This window comes from Herpailurus yagouaroundi, unplaced genomic scaffold, assembly GCF_014898765.1.
Source record: "Herpailurus yagouaroundi ecotype Mexico unplaced genomic scaffold, PumYag 141, whole genome shotgun sequence".
In the NCBI taxonomy this organism is placed as follows: domain Eukaryota; kingdom Metazoa; phylum Chordata; class Mammalia; order Carnivora; family Felidae; genus Herpailurus; species Herpailurus yagouaroundi.
The window spans coordinates 53,675,975-53,685,855 of record NW_024412396.1 but is presented as its reverse complement, the minus strand read 5'-3'; the positions used below and the strand labels follow the sequence as shown (position 1 = coordinate 53,685,855).

The 9,881-nt window shown below is 36.5% G+C and overlaps 1 pseudogene; it reads left to right on the top strand.

Annotated features, from left to right (window-relative positions):
* Window positions 1-8,312: 8,312 nt before the first annotated feature.
* LOC121032399 (ribosome biogenesis protein NSA2 homolog) lies at window positions 8,313-9,362 on the top strand (annotated as a pseudogene).
* The last annotated feature ends 519 nt before the right edge of the window (window positions 9,363-9,881 follow it).

Sequence of the window (9,881 nt, the reverse complement as noted above, 5' to 3'; positions counted from 1 at the left end):
AAACTATATACATCTTTAATCCTTCTGCCAAATTCGTAATGTGATGAGATGGCTCCCCTGCCCCTTGATAATGCTGCAGATGGCAAAACAGGACTGGTGGTGTCTGATAATATGTGCTCCCTACCATGTTCAATAGAGATATTTTGAAAAATGAGATTTAACTAAAGGAATCTGTGAAACTGAAATAAGAAACCTTCTCATAATGAGATTGGCCATTTTGCAGCCTTTAAGAATAACTATAGTTACAGTTTTAGGAAAATGTACATCTTACTAGGTTTCATATTTACAACCATTATCTCATTCAATTTTCTCAGCAGTCCTATGAGGTAGATATTCTTACTTCTTTTCGCATATGAGGAAACTGAGATTCAGGAACTGGCCCTCATCACACAGCCAGTAATTGGTGTGCTGTGATTTGCATCCAGACTGGCTGAATCCAAAGTCTGTGTTTTTAATCACTACAATTCATGGCTTTCCCACTAGTGCAAGTTCAGGGTAAGTTTTATTCCTCTCTTTGCATTATTTTATGCATCAAGAGGCTTCACAAATGTGATTCCTTAGACTGTCTGAATGATTGAGTGAACCTCAATGCAAAGATTGTTAGGTTTCTCTGAAACACCCTTTCTTTGATAAATCTCTCAAAGGGAATAGTCCAGGGATAATAAATCGAGGCATCTCGGGGACTCATGGGAATTTACCTCTGTGATTGATGGAATGAGCAGGCTGTCACCTGCATACATAGTAAATAAAGCCATGGAAATGCATGAGATTGCCACCTGAAAATTGACATTGGTTTGTTCATTTTCTTACGGGAAGAATACAATTGAAATGAAGGGAGCTGAGGGGAACCATAAGAGTGATTGATAGAAAGATACAGAGTTTAGATTAGGAAACTAGGAAAGAAAATAGAAGGTTTTATTATTATTATATTACTATGTCTTCAAAGTGTGCCAGCACCCTTTCCTCAGTGCAATCACAAAGTATACAACACCCTACTAGGCACGATAGAAGACAGAAAGACTGAGAGAGAAGGGAGGATAGAGATGTGCTCTCTGTTCTTAAGGAGCCAATGATTTAATTAACATATTAAAAGTTAATTTGTACTGGGTTGAAGGGCATGCACATGAATGATATGAGCACATGTTCATCACCCAAGGCCACCTTTACTGATATCATTTCATATAATTTGTCTCTAAGCAAATGGACCTTCTAAAAAAGAAAACCCAAGCTCTCTTGACCAGCAAAGGCTAAGCAGGGTATGAAATGCAATGTGCCAAAGGCATGCAGGCAAAGCATTCTTTAAATAGACAAAGGAAAGAAAACCAAGGCAAAAGACTATCTTTTATGATATGGTAAAGGAAGGCAGATACTTAATGATCCAAGTGCCAGAGAACCTTGCTACCTTCATTTACCTCAAATTTTAGTAAGGGAATAATTTAAAGAATTGATTATAAAAGAGTTCCACACAGGGTTATTTAAATAGGATTTTTCAGCCTTTTTTATAGCAAAAATGCACTTACTTTTAATTTGTATGCGATATAAAATGCAGATATCTTAGCGGATCTGAGATAATCATCAAGGTACCTTCCAAGGATATTTGGCCAACTCTTTAGAAATCCTTAGGTATCAACTTCCAAACCACAGTTACACGGAAATGATAATGGAATAGGGTAAGCATTACACTGTAAGGAAATAACAGGAGGTGAAAAATTCAAAACGAGAAAGGAAAATATTCTCCTTTAAATTCAAGGAAATAGGGGGATACCAGCTCCTAACAGATCATGAATTTGAGCTTCCATGGAAAATTGTGAACATTTCCCTTTAAGACATTTCAAACTGGGGTGAATCATGTTTCTAGCAAAGTCTTTTCTAAGTAAGTCTTCTGTATCTGTCTATAGGATGTGGGATTAGCTGTGTCTCTGACTCCCATGCCTTTTCCAGCATTTAATTCCAGTTGGAAAACTTTAATGTGAAACCACACTTCTATCCTTTAAGGTCATAGCTGTTAAGAAGTTGCTCATAAGTGTGGCTTATTGTTTGCTCTGAAGAACAGTTCCCAGAGAGTGATGTGGCTCAGGGACAACACTGCACATGGTAGGCATTAAACAAATTCTTGTTGAGTGTTTTTTAATTGACAGACCACAATTGGAGAATATCTCTCTTATGTGGACCCTCCATAGTATAAAATCTATCTCCATATCATTGTCCTCATGACAAGGGATAGGTTGAGTATCAGGTTTAGAATTCTGTCAGTTGTCACGCCCTTTGCCATTTAGACAGTCCCCACTCATCTACTCATTTGGGTTTTAGAGGCAAATAATGACTGCCACTCAGGTTTAATGATAGTTTCACTTTGAATTATTCGGAAGAAAAAGTCACCTCAGCACAAAATAATGTTCTCCCTAGATTACTGTGATCATCTGATACCAGAAGATGAAAAGGAACACTCTTTGGTAGCATAAGGTATTTAGTACCCATTAATACACAACTCATCCTTTCTGAACAAAGGCTATCACAGAAATCTGGCCAAATTAGAAGGTAAGGAAGCTCCTCTTGTGGGCAACCAGAGGTGATATTTTACTGCATATACCTCTGTTCAGAGGAAGCTTCAAAGATTCCACATACCCTGGGCCAGATGAAGACTTTAAATCTCACCAAAGAGCATTGCACATCTGGACTGTGTCTTCTAGACTAAGTATGAATCCTGGAAGACTGAATACGCATATTGGTTTTCCAGAGCTGAGATTTAAAAAACCCCATAGTGTCTCTCTCTTTATTTTTCTGGCTATTGTCAGTTTAAATATCTTAGTTTAGGGGCGCCTGGGTGGCTCAGTCGGTTGGGCGTCCGACTTCGGCTCAGGTCATGATCTCGCGGTCCGTGAGTTCGAGCCCTGCATCGGGCTCTGTGCTGACAGTTCAGAGCCTGCAGCCTGTTTCAGATTCTGTGTCTCCCTCTCTCTATGACCTTCCCCCATTCATGCTCTGTCTCTCTCTCTTTCAAAAATGAATAAACGTTAAAAAAAAATTTAAATGTCTTGGTTTAAAGTGTAAGTGAAAAAGCTAACGGAACTTCATTTGAAGAGAAAGGGTGCCAAGAGACATGATAACTTAAAATCAACTTTGGTTAATACTTCGGTTTTCCAATTAATACTTGTTTTCTTCTATAAGAGAATGATTTAAACTGAAATGATAAAAACTCTTGATTAACCAGAGATTCAGTCATAACTTCATGGTAGCTTAAAATTAGGACAAAAATAATATTTTTAGGCAGTTTAGAAATTAAATACATATATAAAAACACATAAAATGAATTCCTTGGTTACTTAAACACTTCAGCTTATCAGTAAGAATGACTGATTTATTAAACTTCAAGGGAAATTAATCAGAAGTTCAAGTTCACCTGATCAACATGGGTGTTGGTCATTTTTACAACAGTTTAGACACCTGAAGGGGGGTGGGGTGGGGAAAGAATCTTTAAAGTCTGGTTATCTGTTTTGTTTGCTTGTTTTGTTTTTTGCTTTTTGTTTTTCTTTCATTTGTTTTTTGCTTCATGGTTCCCTCAAACCAAACATTTTTTTAAATCTTTTATGACGTTGAGATAAAAAAAAAAATCCAATGACTTAAGCAATAATACTACATCTCTGAAGTGGCAGAGATTCAAGTCTGAGTTCAAGTCTCTGTGACACCAATAATTTTACTATATCCACTATGCTTTGGTGACTATGACTTACTCATTTGTAAAACAAGGGGTTATATCTATTTCACAAAGTTTAAGAGGATAACATATTGAACATGGTGAGCAATGTCAGACATCTGGTAGGTATCCACAAAACAGAATGCAGTGACAGTAGTACTAATGGTGATTATGGCTATTATAAGAAAAAATGCCCCCTGAATGCTTTGAGCATAATGTCCTAAGTTCATTAAAAGAAAAAGAATTGTGACTGTGGAGCACAAACTAATCTCCCAAATCCGCATGCCCTTATTTCTTGCAAGAATAGATCGTTTCACCAATAGAGTTGGTCACACACCATAGTTCACAGTTAAATGTTGACTGAGTGGAGGATATTTTGCAGTAGTCCAAAAAGAGGGAAAAAAATAGGGCCACTTCAAAATTCTATTGCCATGACTAGAAAGTACTAAATTAATTGCCTAATAAATCCATCTGGAAGATTATTTTCATGGGCTAGAATATGAAGCTCAACCCAGAATCAGAGAAACCTACTCTAAACCAAAACAAACACAAGGACACATTTCATATAAGCACACTTATATTTTAGCTCATAACGAACGAAGATGTTCTAGCTATGTCTATGTTCTGAGTTCTCTTACATACATAGTTCTGTCATGATTGGACACTGCCAGAAAGGAAGCCTGCTTGAGATAAGAAGCTACACTAAAGGAGTAGAAAACATCCAGCAAGTGTAACATCCAGTATGGGTGAGTTCTGTCCTACTCTCTCAGCTCCATGATTATCTGAAGGAAAAATCCTGAAAGGAACTGGAGAGAAAGTTATCAATAACCTCAGGGTAAAAAGCTTTTCCTATTTGTATGCACTTTCTCTCAAAGGATATACTTCTCTGGTCTTTGTTTCATTTTGTAAACATACACATGTATATATACATGCACACCAAGAATCATAAAGTAGCTGTAGTAGCAAACATGTCTGGTTTTCAAGACACAAGGAATAGAGTATTAATGCTACATATTCTCATTTTATTTAGAGTTTATTTATTTACTTTCAGAGAGAGAGAGGGAGAGAATCCTAAGCAGTCTCTGTGCAGTCAACATGGAGCCTGACATGGGGCTTCATCTCACAAACTGTGAGATCATGACCTGAGCTGAAATCAAGGGTCTGACACTTAACCGACTGAGCCACCTAGATGCCCCTACATATTTCCAATTTTAGATCACTTTTGGCAACTCTAATTTATGAGGTAGTGATTTCAAAGTAACACTAGACTATTTAATACCACAAATTACAAATTATTATTTAATCCTAACACCTCTCTAACATATTCATCTTCAAATAAGCAACAGTATCCCATTCATTATCTATACCTCACCTAGGAAGATAAAGGACCAAATGAGTAGAAAATTTTCCATCTGAGGAACCTGAAAAAAGAATGTCTCTTAGTTGCTTTAGATCAAACCGCAGCAATGGAATAGAATCTAGTTTCCCATGTCTTTCCCCTCCCTTATTCACACAGCCATATTTGGTAAGTAAAGAAAAAAACAGATATGGAGAATTCCTCTGAGAATATTAAATTAATTCTCTGTGAAATTTCATTATTTTATCCATAAATGGTATGGTGTAGGTTATAAATGTAGTCAGATAGCAATTGTGTTAGAACAAGCTGCAGAGTAAATTTTTTTTAAACACTGAATTTCATTACCAAAACAGAACCCGATACACCATAAATGAACATAGGCTTTAATCTTTGATTGAATATAAGACTCACACTCAACTGTGTGACTATTTGCACATCATCAGAAAGACATAAAATTTCCCATTAACTGTTGCATCAAGCCTGAGTCCAAGCAAAGAGTCTTGCTCACTAAAACTAAAAACAAAACAAGGTCTTACCCAATTTGATTTCTTTTTGCAGAGTTGACCTAATAGGTGTCTTGGGTAAAACCTTACTGCTTTTTTTTTTTTTTTTTTTTATGATCTAAAGGAGTAGGAATCCTTAATAGATAAGCCTAAGGCATTCTGAAATATACTTGCTAAATAATAAACTTATCAATTACTTCCAAATGAATAAATTATTAATTCTCATTCAACTCTACCAACCTAACAGAGAATGCAGGTGCCAAGAAAGAGAAATGAATCTCAGTAGAGTATACAGCATGCAATAGGAGGGTCAAGGCTGACGTTAGATAGGAACCTTAGAGACAATGCCTTAAAACATAGGAAGGGAAATTTTCAATTAAACATTAGGAGAATCTATTGCAATTTTAAACATTTTCAGCTACACAGGAGAGAAAATACCAAAGGACAGGAAGAAATGCCCACCTGAAACATTTGAGATCCATTGATATTGATTCATATCTCTAGTAAAATAATTAATTCTACACTAGAACCAGCATTGGTGATGGAAGGGTGTGAATGTGTCCAGCCTTGTTCAAACCTGATGTTTTAAACATATATGCTTCAATATTTATTAATTTCAATAACTCAAGGTGAGTATTCCATTTTTATAAGGGTGAAGGTTGTTTTTCCATGATTTCCCCAAATAAGGCAAAAACATCCATTTGTTACAGATTCTCTATGTGTCAGGAACTTGAATAGGGCACAGGAGAGATGGCTTGTCTCTGATCCATATTGATGAAGCCTCATCTGGAAGATACTACCAAGGAAGACTAGGGACTGGAATCATCTGGAGGCTATTCACTTGTATGCCTGGCAATTGATAATAGCTTTCATCTGGGACTTGATTTAGGACTGTCAACCAGATCACCTACAGGTGGCTTCTTCATGGAGCCTTGGATTCCTCAAAATTTGGTGGCTGAGGTCCAAAAGTGAGTGTCCCAGAGAAAGAGCCAGATGGAAGCTGTATCACCTTTTGTGTCCTAGCCTCAAAAGTCACACAATATCTCTTCCTTTGCATTCTGTTTATTGGGCAGTCACAAATGTTGACCTACATTCAAGGAGTGAACATTAGACTCTACCTTCTGATGGGAGAAATGGCAAGGTTCTGCAATTGTAGAACTGGAAACATGGCTTTTGAAACACCATCTGCCAAAGCAATTGTTTTTTTTTTTTTTCCTTCTCTTCTTTCCTGTGTGTATGTGTGTGTGTTTGTATGTCCTGCCTGTGCTTTCTTATAGTTTCTAGAAAAAATAACAAGTCACACACAGCACATTTCTAGCAAATTGTAGTGATATTTTGGTCATCTGTTATGAATTAGTTCATCTCAGATTAATAACTTTTGTACCCAGGGTTATTCTGGTAGGTTTATCAGATGTTTGTTCTGACACAGACATTTTGGAGCTTATACATGAGGATAAGAGAAAGGAACAGAACTTGAAAGTGTTAATTGTTGGAAAGCAGTCCAGAATGGGTAAGAAGATGTTTAAAAGAGGAATGAAAACAGATGTTGGGATTTGAGTCTATTGAGAAAAAGGATTTAGGATGTGAAGAAAAGATCTCTTTGCTGAAAAGGATTAAATGTTTCTTGGTGTGTGTAAAGCTTCTGATAATTTTTAGAAATTAGTTGTTTGACTTCAGGACATGTTATTTTTCTGCATATTTCTAAGTAAACATTTTAATGAAAAACACTGTCATTTATTTATCAACAGATATTGTAGCCCCATTTTAATGTTCTGGGAATCCATGGGTGATGCTTCTTTTTTGCATCATGCTTCTCTGTGTGTTTGAATACCCATCTCTGTCCTGGTTCTACTACTCTGATTAAATGAGGATACTTATAGATGACGGGCCATCACTCAACTGCCTGGACTGAAATAGCCAGAACAATAAGCACCTTGATCTAATGCAAATGGGGTTAACAAAAACATGGAGAAGAAAGAATGATCTCTTTCTCTGAAAACCACATCCCATGTATATATCTTTTGACTTTATAAATCTGCACTGAAAAATCGATTCTATAGAGACAATTTCAAAAGTATGTGATGCACTATTTCAGTATGGTTTATAACAGTAAAAATTGGAAAGAAATGAAAATGGTCATCAATGGGAATGTCTATGTGGTATATTCATATCTACAACACTATTGCAACCTTAAAATAACATGTACCTACTCTCATGGAAGTGTGTTTAATTGATTCACTAAAAATGTTCCAAAATATTATGAAGAGTAAAAAATCCATTTAAAAAAAAGATGTAAAATTTCATTCTGGATGGCAGACTTAGCACTACTTTAGCTACTCCATGTCATAAAATATCTCTACAAATGATCATGTATTGTCTTTTTAAAATTCACATCTGGTATGTCAATCAAGAATGAAAACTCTTAATGGACCATAACACATGAAAAATTCTTGAAAAATGGGAAATGAGAAGAATGAAGTGAGAAAAAATTTAAGTTCCCAAGACATAGAACATATTTTGCTTCTAGAAAAGTTAGGAGCAGTCCCAAAGGAGCTTCATAACCAAGTGTAGTGGACTCTGGGTTCAAGAGAGGTACTAAGAGTAACCAAATGGTTATCGGAAGAGGGAACCAAGCAGGACAGATTCTGCATAACCCACCTTCTTAGTCCAGAGAACAGCCACAGAGGTTTCAGACTCAGGTGAGATGGAGGTAGGAGGGTTTTAGGCTGTAAGAATTTGGGGTCAAGGAAATGGGATAATGGTGAAGGCTGCCATATTGCACCCAAGCCTCTCTACTCTGAAAGAAACCTGCTCAATCCAGGCCACAGCAATTCATCTCACCTCTCCCCATAAGTGGACAGTCAATCCAGCAAGGTATTTTGGCTATAGACATGAAAGCACACCAATAGTTACCAATTACATCATGCTTTTTCTGGAACTGGTCATTTTACAACTGTCCCCTTCCTGTGGTGGCTGGTGTGGAGTCAGCTCATACATCTCTGAGACCCCAAAATTGAGAGCTTCTTTGCACCTGATCGCTTGGCAGTTATCACCATGCCACAAAAGGAACATATTGAATTTGGATTAGCATGAGAAAAGGAGAAAGAAGGAAGGTCAAGAGGCTCATAAATGTTCAAAGGCAAAAATGATGATTGGTTTGAATGCTAAGCTCTACCATAAACAGAGCCATGCTGACAAAATACAAATGAAAACTACCAAGATGCAAGAAAAGAGAAGCACCAAACAAACTAATGATTAAAAAAAGACTCCACAAGGAGCAGTACCTGCAAATCCACTGGATAGAGGGGAACAGTCCTGAGCTAAAATACTTTCTAATATGATTAAACAAAAACAAAAAATGAGAGCAGGAAAGTTCTGCCCAAATTCCTGTCTGGAAAGAAACAGAAGTATTAAGTTATTTGAACAGAAAGGAGAAAGGAGAAGATGTGGAAGAGGATATTTACTAAAGTCTGCTTTGTTGGAAATGGCTTTACTCAAAAACCACCTAAATATGAAAGACTCATTAAGCCAATGGATTTATGTTTCAAAAGTGCACGTAACTCATCCTGAACTGAACAGCACCTTTTGCCTATCAATACTTGGTATAAATAAGAATGTCCTATCCCCACTATATGCAACTTTGGGTATCATTACTAAAGGAGTGTCATTGAGGTGAACATGAGCAGGTTGGACCTTGGGACACAAGAAGGCAAAGTATTGGGGGAAATTATACCCACAGGTTACCAGCAATCTTGCAAATAATGGATGCATAAATGTGGCCCTATATTTTGGCATCAATTTCACGTAAGTAACTCCTGACAATTATTGAAGACTACACGCCAATCTGGAAAACCAGCATTACTGAGATGTTTCTTAATACTACCCAAGAGCCTCATATGTCTGCAATTACCAAGAGAACTATTTATTCTACTGTAGAAAAAAACCACACACACAAAAAGCAAAAAACATTAAAGTGACTTACTTAAAAAAAGTCATCGACCACTTGAGGAAAGCTAGTAGTTTGTTGTTCCTCAATAAAAGAGTAACTTAATCATGAGGACAGAGACTTAGAAGAATAATCATAACAAGAAGTTTAGGGTAAGTATAATTTATATCCTCAGAAATGTAAGAAGATATTTGACCCATAATAAAATTAACCTAATATATAAAGAAAAGCTGTCATCATTATTGGCAAGAATATGGGGAAAAATGGAACCTCTGAATACTGTTGATAAGAATATAAGAGTGTAGCTGTTATGAAAAATATTATGGAAGTTCTTACAAAAAACAACGAAATCTTGGCCTTTTCAACAATGTGGATGGAACT